Here is a 12,261-nt window from a genome sequence, read left to right on the forward strand (position 1 = left end):
GCGGCGAAACGGCTGCGACCAATTGTTGTAGACCATTTCACAGGAACCGTCACACAGAAACGCTTATTGAATTCAGCATTATCATAGTTAATGAATAAGCCAAAATGAGTGCATTTTTATTTCACACTTTTTGTTAATAATGGTTTTGCAATATGATTCTGCGATAGGTTTCCTGCCCCCCCCCATTATTGTTTTATATAACTTCAAAACAGTCCGAAACCGGTTGTTATAGAGACTGTTATTTCCCTGCAGTAACGTACTAAGGATCACCGGGTGGAGGAGGGGCTCAGTGAGCAAAGACACTGACTAGCACTGAGTTTGAAGCAGGAGAACCTGGTTCAATTCCCGGAGTTGGCTCCTTGTGACCTTGTCCAAGTCACTTTATCTCCCTGTGCCTCAGGCACCAAAACCATAGATTGTAAGCTCCATGGGGCAGGGACTGTGTCTGCTAAATGTCTCTGTAAAGCGCTACGTAAAATAGCAGCGCTATACAAGAACATGCATTATTATTACTTACACCATGGATTATGTAAATGGTCCTCCCATTTCAAGTCTGTCCCATGCCCCTGAGAATTCCACCTTTAAATTCCAAAAAGAGCTATCTGTCGCCCATATAAATATCCAGAGCCTGCTGCCCAAACTAGATGAACTAAGGGCATGGTGCTTTATGCATAAACCCAAAGCCATCGTTCTTACAGAAACATGGCTAACCCCTAAAACTCCTGATGCAAATATCGCCATTCAGGGATACTCCATTTTTAGGAGAGATAGGTCAAAGAGAGGAGGAGGGGTGTTATTTTATATTGCAGACACATTACAATTTACACTGTTAAATTGCCCCCCAAGCCCACCCTCTTTTGAAATTCTAGTTGGCAAAATCTGCCTCCCCTTTTCTAAGCCCATCTTGCTCGCTGGCATCTACCGCCCCCCTAAAGCCCCTCTACAATTCCTGGCTGATATCACCCAGTTTCTTGGCTCCATTTCCTCTCTGAACGAGAAGAGTGAGCTGCTAGTTCTTGGGGATTTCAACTTCAACTGGCTTGACCCTAAAAACCATAAAATCCAGATACAACTCAAGTCACTTAACACACTCATTTCCCAACCCACACGGACAAACCTGAAATCGCATAACCATTCCTTGCTAGACTGGATTCTCTCCTCAAACCCCAGCAGAATCCAATCCTCTGGCATCCTTCCTGATATTTTCAGTGACCATGCAATAGTGTACTGTGTAAGGAAAATTAAAACACCCCATTCAAGCCCTAAAGTTCTCCTCACTAGAACATTTAAAAACTTTAACCCACAACAGTTTCTGGATGACCTTACCAACTGCCCATGGCATAGAATCGATTTAATTCCCGACCATGATTCTGCGCTCGACTATTTCCAATCCGAATTCTTAAAACTCTGCGATACCCATGCTCCACTACGCAAAATAAGGGTACAGGGGGGCCCTTCTTCCATGGGTTACAACTGACCTTATTGCACTCTACCAGCTCAGGGATACCTTGTGGAAAAGCTACAAAGTAACTGGCACTACCAAGGATCTCAATCACTACAGATGCCTGCGGAACATGTGCACAAGGCAAACAAGGCACACAAAAGCACAATATTACTCTGACAATCTCCACCAAAATACATCAAACCCAGCTAACTTCTGGAAGGTTATCAACAATATATTCCAGCCTCCTAACCATCAACAACCAATTAATATCACTAAGGGGGAAATTACTCTGACAAACCCCACTGACATTGCAAATGCATTCAATGATTACTTTGTGGGATGTGCCACTAACTTATTAGCGAAACGCAGCTTAAACCACAAACCTGAATCTCATCCTGGGATTACCCACATAGCCCCACCCCCTCCCAACACTGCCCACAATTTTCAATTTGGCCCAGTATCTGAAGAGGAGATTACACAAGCGCTCCTCAAACTAAAACTAAGCAGCCAATGCGGACCTGACTTACTACAATCTAGGTTCCTACGACTTGGTGCCCCAGCCATTGCCAAACCAATTGCTTCCATAGTCAACTCTATCCTGTCTGCAGGCCATATCCCTAAGACCTGGAAAACTACCAGAGTTGTCCCAATCTTCAAAAGTGGGGACAAAAACACTGTCTCAAACTACAGACCAATCTCACTTCTCCCAATTCTATCCAAAGTCATGGAAAAATGTGTCCACTCCCAATTAAGCGATTACTATACCAAGACAAATTTCCCTAGCCAATTCCAATCTGGCTTTCGTCCCAAACACTCCACCGTAACTACCCTGCTAAATGTTTGCAATGAAATCCAGTGTGGAATGGAACGGGGACAACTCACTGGTGCAGTATTCCTAGATTTTGCAAAGGCTTTTAATGCTGTTGATCATGCTATCCTGCTTAACAAACTCCAGAGCTCTGGAATAGGGAAGCATGCTTTAAACTGGTTTCAGTCCTACCTATCAGGAAGATCCCAACATGTGTCCATCTCAGGCTCTAACTCCAACCCCCTGGATATCACCTGTGGTGTCCCGCAAGGCTCTGTTCTGGGGCCCCTACTCTTCTCAGTGTTCATTAATGATCTTCCCACAGCTTGTAAGGAAGCCTCAATACACATGTATGCAGATGACACAATCCTATATGCACACAGCCATAGCCTCTCTGACCTTCAACACATACTTCAGTCTGACTTTTTGAGACTCGAAAACTGGATTTCCCAAAACAAATTGTTTTTAAACACTGACAAGACTGTAACAATGGTATTTGGGACCAAGACTAAATTTTTAAAGCTTCCAGCGACTGAGCTCCCGATTAGAACCAACGCTAACACCACCCTAACCCCTGTCACTAGTTTTAAATACCTGGGCTTATGGTTTGACTCCGACTTAACATTCGGAATGCACATTGACACCCTGACAACCAAGACCTATGCCAAACTAGGGGTACTTTACAGGAACAAATCCTCCCTAAGTCTCCTGGTCAGAAAGCGTATCGCACAGCAGATGCTAATGCCAATTATTGACTACGGAGACATAATATATGGCACCGCACCTCAAACCCACCTTAGCAAACTTGACACCCTCTACAATTCAATTTGTAGTTTTGTTCTCCAATGCAACGACAACACACATCACTGCGAAGTGCTCAAAGAACTAGATTGGTCATCACTAGAATCTAAGCGCAAAGTTCACCTTTCCTGTCTTGCCTTTAAATTCTTTATGGGCAAGCTACTCAGCTATCTGAACAAGCTCCTCACCCCTACCACATGCAGCACTTATCATCTGAGATCAGACTCCAAAAGACTGTTCATGGTCCCAAGGCTTAACAAAGTATCCGGCCGTTCCTCCTTCTCTTACCGTGCACCCCAAAACTGGAACAACCTACCAGAGACTCTCACATCCACCACCAGTTTAAGTTCTTTCAAATCTAAGGCTGTCTCACATTTTAGAGGATATTTGGACTGGGGCGCTCCCTAGATTTCGTGGCTTAAAAAGTTGTTGTAACGCCTTACTCTGTTAAAAATAATAAAATATACAAATATGGTTTTGTGTTTGTGGTGCAAAAGAGTATATAGAAAAACATATACTGGCCCTTTTTCCTGATTTTTGTGGGTACTGCTTGACCTTGGAGAAGGGAATCCCTTGTCCTTCTCAGCGTGGCAATAGTGGTGTGAAGATGGTCAGCGCGAACCTCGAGGACCTCACGAATATGGTGAATCCGGATGAAGTATCAAGGGAAGAATAAATGAGAATAAAACACAAATCCGACGAAACTGTCCTGGGGGTATGTTTTTTAACCATTTTTTATGGTGGCAACTAGTGTTAAGTAGGTAATTGTTACAGTCCACTTTTTTGAAGAAAGTTTTAGTCTTGAGTTTGTTGTCTTCTATGTAAATTGTGAGGTCTAAAAAGTCTATCGTGTTATTTCCTATGCAAGTTGTGAAAGCCAAGTTCCTCTCATTAGTGTTAATATAGTTTAAAAAATGGTTCAAGTTTTCACTACTGCCTTTCCAGATAAAAAACACATCATCGATGTATCTTCGCCACAGCACGAGATCCGCACCAAATTCATGCTCCGACCAGATGGTATTGGTCTCCCAATTGTCCATGAACAAGTTGGCATAACTTGGTGCGAATTTCGTCTATACAGGACATCACCCTCTGAGGGCAAGGACTCACATCAGGTCGTGTGAGTTTTATGTATATTGAGACTCCAGTATATGAGTCTGTATTAACCCACTCCAGTCAGTGTTGAGGGAGAGACACCACACAAGCCCGTGTGAGTCACTGGATCCATATACTCTATGTATTCTGTGATTAGTTAGTGGGAACCCACTATCAATCCTTCCATCGTCCACTCCTCCCTCACCCCACAACTCCCCCTTCCCAGCCCCCCCACCCCCCATTCTCCCCATCCCCCACATGGGGACACTATACACTAATATTGTGTTTTATTCTCATTTATTCTTCCCTTGATACTTCATCCGGATTCACCATATTCGTGAGGTCCTCGAGGTTCGCGCTGACCATCTTCACACCACTATGTCTCACATTTTAATCTGGTCTGTAACTGTTTCATACGCCCATAATGTCACGGTGAGATTATGGCAGGCTGTATAGTCACACATAAATATATATAACAGTTGATATATATTTATCACTGGGTCTGAACTGGGACGAGACTTAGATATGATAAAATATAATTTATTCCTTGATAAAGGTGAACACACAATAATGTACAAATAACAGGCAAAATATAGACACTTACTTAAAAGATGAAAATGATGAAAACAGTCCCATCTGGACTGGCAGTTTCATACAGCAATCAGCTCAAGACATTGCATGGCATTTCTTCTCAGCAATCAAGATGGTATAGCACAACAGGCCTGATGACATGCAGGCATGAAGACCATGAACACATGAGCACGAAGACGAAGACAAAGGATATATGAGGAACAGCAGTTTATAAACCTTTTGTCCCTCTATCCTTAACCTTAAGTACCTGTGATTGGTTTTTAATTATCTCCAGCCAATCTTTGATGGGGGAACACATTTTAGGACAGGCCCCCCTGCTAGCTGGCACATGCGCAGTAGAACTCTGGGGTCTCATTTCTGTAACCCCCCACCTACACATGGAATGCCAGCCAGTCTACTCATCTGGATCTCTAACAAGATAACCTTTGTTGGAAGGTGATAACTGGGACACTTGGAGACTGCTCTGGTTTGAGCCTCCTCCACCCTTAAATCATCAGGGAGGGTGACAAGAACCTTTGAATAATACTTAAATCCTAGACATTGGGGCGCCTCTTGGGCCATCTGCTATCCTGGTAGACAAAGGAATTTCCTCTGAGTCTTTGTCCATACCTCGGAACACAGTATTAAACATAAAACATAAACGTATTAAAATATCCGGTTCTATTGGGTCTAGCAGAACCAAACTTCCCAGTTTTCATGGCCGGAACTGGGACACCATATGATCCAAAAAGCGACTTGCTATGACCTATGGAACCGGAGTTACACAAATGCACATTATATCAATTTTTCATTTTAATACAAAAATCTCCGCTAAAAAAGAAATCTCAGCTTTTCACTAAATCCCCATTGAAAACAACGGGCTTCTCCGCCATAGTCTTTCAATGGTAAATTGCCGCCATTGAGGTCAATGGGGTTTCTCCGCCATTGAAGTCTATGGGAAAAGTCCCGAACCTTCAAGGGGGTCCATACTCCGTCGGGTTGGTCCAGGAGGGTCAAGGATGGTTCTGCAGTGATGCCGGAGCAGTGACTGCAGACACCCCAAACCTCGATTCGCTGGGCCCTCCGGAACCGGAGATATGGAGTACCAAAATACAGCATTTCACACTTAGTCATTTTTCTGAGCCGTTTCTGCCGCCGCCGGCAAAGCCTATGGCGCGACCCGTTCTTCTCGGTTCGACCCTTATCGGGGGTTCAGGATTTGGGGACCCGGTTGTGGTCGAGTGGGGGGACGCCTAGGAACTAGGGACAAAAATAATTTTACTCCTAGGGGCCCTAGAACTGTTTATTCCCACGCCACTTGACGTTGACCTTGACTTGTAAGTGATCAAAGCTCTCCTATTGAAAATGTATCCGCTTTGCAGTTTGCGGTCTGGACGGCAGCCAACTTGTTCTTCGAAAGTTACCTCGAGGAACTGCCATTGAAATCAATGAGCCCATTGACTTTCAATGGGAAACCGCCGCTCTCCCTCTCGGACGCCACCTGCTGGTCTTTACATGAAATAGGACTAAAACAACAAGATTCTCCATTAGAATGCATGGAGCCCATGTAACCAAGAAACCATATTTCGGACATTATTCCATCACATTATCACCTGATTAATGGGTACTCAACACATTAGGATGCCAGGAACAGGTGGGGATAGGTATTGCCTATCCCCACTATCTCTTACTCATGAGAATGCTAACATTGAAGTATTTAACTATGTATTTTGTCACATAGGATGCAGCATTGGATATATTTGTCTTTTGTTGTATGCATTTGGCCACGCATTAGCACTCCTTTGGATATATATATATATATATATATATATATGTGTGTTTGTAGCCATGCTGTAAAATGGCTGTAGTCATCTCTCCTGCTGACAGTAAGGCCTGGTAAGTTATGGGCATGCCAGCAGTAATCATGGAGGTTTGCCCTCACACCCTGGTGAGGTGCCCTATGTATGGATGGGAGTGGTCACAGGCTCTGACTCCACGGTTAGTGATGTCAGAGTTGTGTCAGCCCCCAGAGGATACATAAGGCACAGCACTGATCAAAAGTTAGGCAGTAGAGAGAGAGTGTGTTTGCGGAGTTAAAGAGGAGTTAAGAAGTGGTTGGAAGGACAGTGTATGGAACTGTGACCAGGGACCTGGTCACAGGGGAGATATCCCTGCGGGGATAGGGAATCCTACATTAGGAGGACTATACCTTTCAAAGGGAAGTACGGTGAACAATGGAGGGCTAAATTCACCCATTGTGGAGGGCAGCTGGCCCACCGTACTAATAAAGATGACCCTGTTGAAATATACTCTCGTGTGTAAGTGTGGAGTAATTGCACAGAGAGAAGCACCACAGAGGAGTTCCTCACCAGGACCATCCACAAGCTCAAGCTGGGATCCTGATGAGGTGGAGGCGCTGCACTGGATCTAGGTAGGACTCAAGTACACTACCTCAGCTGCCTGTCTGGGTTGGCAATCCCTACACAACATCATGCGGGAGACTCAGGAGTCCTGTTGCCAACAGGTGCACCACGAGACATCACACTGTAATGGGGACTGGTTAGACCACAGGGGCCAATATGAGATTGGGTGGGTCAGGCTAGTCCAGAAAACCCGTTACATTTGGAAGCGCTGCTGAGATAGACCTGTCAACAGGACAGGCTTTTGCTAGGTCACTTGGAAACAGGGAGAGTGTCTGCTGCCACTTTGTGCTGCGTTGGGACGGACCTAGGGGTAGTCAAGGGGCTGATGGAGTTTGTCAGTTCGCAGGGACGACCTAGGGGCCTGAAAGGAGTTGGGAGGTTTGGAACCAGGCTATAGCTGTCCTAGTCACCTTGAGGTAGTGCTAGTTGGTAGGATGCCTAAAGGGATAGCCTGTTAACGTGGTCAGGAATCCTGGAGAGGGTCTGCGCTAGGCTAACCAAGATAGGTAGACGCCCAAGACCACTTACCGTAGGGAGCACAGACTGGGAGGAAGGAGATACAGCAGACACTGAGAGAGTGAGCCTAGCCTGAGGTAGTACATACACGAGTCCAGCCTACATTAGGTACTGCAGCGACACACTTTATTCGAGCAAATACCCAGTATGTACCTGGCAGATACCTGGAATGCGCCGCTCCTCACCTCTGACAAGCCCCGTTGCGTTTGCCTTCCCAGCCTGGGTTCATGCCTGGCTGACGGGCGGCTGATCTGTTAAATGATAATGATTAGGATTTAATAGGCTGCAATGCTTCGCGTGTCTACCAGATGGCATAAATTCATGAATTGTAATGCAGTATATATATATATACTGTGCAGTATTGCAGCCAGCGGGAATAAAATGCTTCAATCCCTGCCTGGAAAATAACCCAATGCACTCGGGCAGAAAACAGTCACAAACCTTAATACACCCGGGTATACCCGAATTCGTGGGACTAGCCGAGCTCGAATAAAGTGTGTCGCCAGTGTACACATGGTGGTGCATCAGGGAAGTCTTTATTGTGCCGGTGTGGTGGCTGCCCCGCAGAGAGGAGCCCCATGTACAATACTAATACGTACAGCGAGAAAATGGCGACCGCAAGAATGGAGGATCCGCGCGGTGCGGATAGTCGAAATTGGCGACCCGAGGCTGATGGGGAGAGCACACCTGGCGTGCGAACCGCTGAAGAGCAAGCTGTTACCGATATGTCTGTCACGAGCCTGCTATGGAGTGGAGTAAAAGCCGTGGCCGCCCCGTTTTGGTCCTGTCTGGTACACCGAGGCGCTACCCTGGAGGACTCTGTTGAGGACATTGTTATAACAGGAGGAGAACACAGTGAGAGTGACTGTCAGTCGGCATACAAACATATGAACGCTACCTCATTCATTGACCAGACTGACAGTGTGACCCAAAATGGCGGCTCCCGCTTCCCTGGGAGACCACGTGGGCCGATTGCAGACAATTCTGCAGATGCAAATATTGCAAGGAATTGGCCAGAAGCAGCGCCAACAGGAGAGCCCCGCCCGCATGGGGGGTATGGCGCGAAAGCTGTGGCCGCGCCTTCATGGACAGTGACTCCCTCAGCCCCAGTGCTGAGCCAACCGATTAGCCTGTGGGACCCTCCCCTAATCTCAACCAGGGGGAGTGGTTTCCAACTATGCCCTGTGGGCATGAATCCCGCGGAGCGAACAGCTGGTGAGGCGACAGCGCTGCTAACAAAAGTAGTCCCTGCAGCTGGAGTTGTGTACGGAAAGGAGGGGTATTTCGCACGCAAGGCAGCTGCAAGAAATCGGCTGGGATTGGCGCCAAAAGAAGGACCCCACCCAGTAGGGGAAAAGGGCGCGAAAGCTTTGACTGCGCCCTCTAGGACTGAAAGAGGTGCGGCCTCAATTAAAGGACATCCTATTCCATTGTGGGACCCGCCCATAATTGCTACTACTGGGGGCAGATTCCAACTGTGTCAGACAAGGGAGGAGCTGAACCAAGGAGTGGCTGACAATCCAACCCCTGTTGATCACTCACGCGGAACCAGCTTCCAGAACAGACCAGTGTTGAAAGTGGCTCCCACCAAGACAATGGCCTGCTCCCCAGACGTGAACAAGATGGTGTCTACCCAGCCCTATGCAGTACCAGGGGGGGGTACTGGTGATACGCGTAGGAGGCGCGGAAACGGTGGTGGGCCTCTGCCTGCAATGCAGACTGCCCGGCGGTACCATGGGCACAGCGGCGCGCTGTCCCCAGTGTGGCACACAATACCTGTGGCCTATGCCCACGTTTGTGCCAATCCAGACCAATGACCCAACGGGGGATACAGCTAGGCTGTCCGCCGAGTCCCCCGGTGCACTGTGGACCAAGGGTGCAGATCCCGGAGAATGGGGATCGGAGCCGGTTAATACGGCTGGGTCCGAAGAACATGGTGCGATCGGTCAGGCAACTGACCGGGAGAAGAGAAGGCGGTCGCCACGATCGGCGACCCCAAGTACCTTTAATGTAGATTTCTCGGACGAGGGACCCAAAGAACTCTCTAGTACTCTGGTTTGGCCGGTGGCGGTGTCCTGCGGAGGAAATGGAGTAAAAGACCACTTACCGGGAGTGACAGTGGGAGGAGTCGAGTGTCACCGGTGGAGCGGAGGCCTGAAAGGCGGAGCCCATCCGTTCCCGGGACCGGCGGGTCCAGTGGCAATGGGCGGTCCACGCCCACCCTGCGGACTGGTAAGAATAGTCCCTGTTCTTGCCAGGCTCTGGTGCCGCCGCTAGAGGAGGAAAGGCAGTGCCAGGCCAGGACGGTGCACGTGGGCGCAGGCGGACTTCCGGATATCCTCGTGAGGGAAGAGATCCCGCATGGGGGTCCATCCCAAGATGGCGGCACCTCCACATCCGGTGGTGACGTCGGTTCCTGCGGAGGCAGCGGAGCAACCGGAAGGAGATCACCAACGCGTCAGCGATCGGGCAGTGGTTCCCAATCGACTAAGAAGACCAGGGGCAAGCGACAGACCGAGGAGGGTGAGACGCAGCCGGCGGTATCACCGCTCAGTGGTACGGGACAATCCAATACCGGAGAGCGGGTCGGAACCCCGCGGCTGCCAACCACATACCCCTATGCCCAACCCCACGCCATAGATAATGCCCCTGCCCCAGTCACCTGTTCCCGGGGATCCTCGTCCAGCATGGGGGTGTCGGAAGGGTCCTTGGGGGTTGGTGAGAACCGGACTGAGGAGAGACTAGGCAGCTTTGCCTCTGAGGGTAGTTCAAGGGGTGGAGGGCAATTGGGACAAGTGTCAAAATCTCGATGGGTGCCTGAAGAGGCTGATGTACAGTCTGAGGAGGCACCGAAACACGAAAGGTGGTCCCGACCCCGTTCTGCGGGGACCTCTGGTGTATGCTCTTGGGGGGGGTACCGATGAGGGAGACTCTCTAGAGTCTGGGCCCGAGAGGCCTAGGGAGACACGTTGGTGGGCGCCCTTATTTGAGGGATATGTGGGGTGGATGGACCGCACGCGGTTCCTATTAGAAAAAGACGATGTGGTGGATTACTGGTGGGCTAAGGGGGAGTTCACGCCCGCCGAGAGGAAGAAGGAGTTACAGTTTAGGTTGTTCCTGATAGGCCGGAACGAGATCGAACCAATGGGTCCTGATATACTATCAGACCCTGTGGACCCAGATGAGCCCTTGTCCTGGGTATTACCAGGGAGAGCGGGGTACGCCAATTTAACAAGGTGTAGTAGGGCTGAAAGGGCCATTACAGCAAAATATAAGTACTCCCATGGACTGGAGTACCCGTACGTCCCAGAACCCCTCATGCAGGAGATTGAGGATAACAGGGACCAATGGTTAAGGGAGACCATAGAGGAGTACATGGTCAATAAGGGGGGTGCCATTACTGGTAGTAAGGCGGAGGAACGGATAGAACACCTCATAAGGGTATGGAGCATCGGGCAAAGTGTTTATAAGCACAAGGTGATGTACCGGCCTGAAAGGGGTTTGCCGCGCAGTTACAGCGTGACTGTACTGGACATGGGGGGTCGGGAGGTTAAGAAACCCGATCCCCGGCACTATTATTAGGAGGTACTGGGTAGCATTGCGCGAGTTTGTGGCTGCTGGTCAGGGCGTGCTTGGCGCGATGTGATTTTGTTGTTTCATACATCTGATGTTATGCTAATAATGTGTATGTTCCATTTTACAGTGCTTCCTGAAGAAAGGTACTTCAAATTTAGGTCCCAGCCGGGGACGGTGGGATTCACCAGGGGGAGAATGTAGCCATGATGTAAAATGGCTGCAGTCATCTCTCCTGCTGACAGTAAGACCTGGTAAGTTATGGGCATGCCAGCAGTAATCATGGAGGTTTGCCCTCACACCCTGGTGAGGTGCCCTATGTATGGATGGGAGAAGTCACAGGCTCTGACTCCACGGTTAGTGATGTCAGAGTTGTGTCAGCCCCCAGAGGATACATAAGGCACAGCACTGATCAAAAGTTAGGCAGTAGAGAGAGAGTGTGTTTGCGGAGTTATCAGGGGAGATATCCCTGCGGGGATAGGGAATCCCTACATTAGGAGGACTATACCTTTCAAAGGGAAGTACGGTGAACAATGGAGGGCTAAATTCACCCATTGTGGAGGGCAGCTGGCCCACCGTACTAATCAAGATGACCCTGTTGAAATATACTCTCGTGTGTAAGTGTGGAGTAATTGCACAGAGAGAAGCACCACAGAGGAGTTCCTCACCAGGACCATCCACAAGCTCAAGCTGGGATCCTGATGAGGTGGAGGCGCTGCACTGGATCTAGGTAGGACTCAAGTACACTACCTCAGCTGCCTGTCTTGGTTGGCAATCCCCACACAACATCATGCGGGAGACTCAGGAGTCCTGTTGCCAACCAAAATACATCAAACCCAGCTAACTTCTGGAAGGTTATCAACAATATATTCCAGGCTCCTAACCATCAACAACCAAGTAATATCACTAAGGGGGATATTACTCTGACAAACCCCACTGACATTGCAAATGCATTCAATGATTACTTTGTGGGGTGTGCCACTAACTTATTAGCGAAACGCAGCACAAACCCCAAACATGAATCTCATCCT

Source organism: Ascaphus truei, chromosome 14 (assembly GCF_040206685.1).
Source record: "Ascaphus truei isolate aAscTru1 chromosome 14, aAscTru1.hap1, whole genome shotgun sequence".
Classification (NCBI taxonomy): Eukaryota; Metazoa; Chordata; class Amphibia; order Anura; family Ascaphidae; genus Ascaphus; species Ascaphus truei.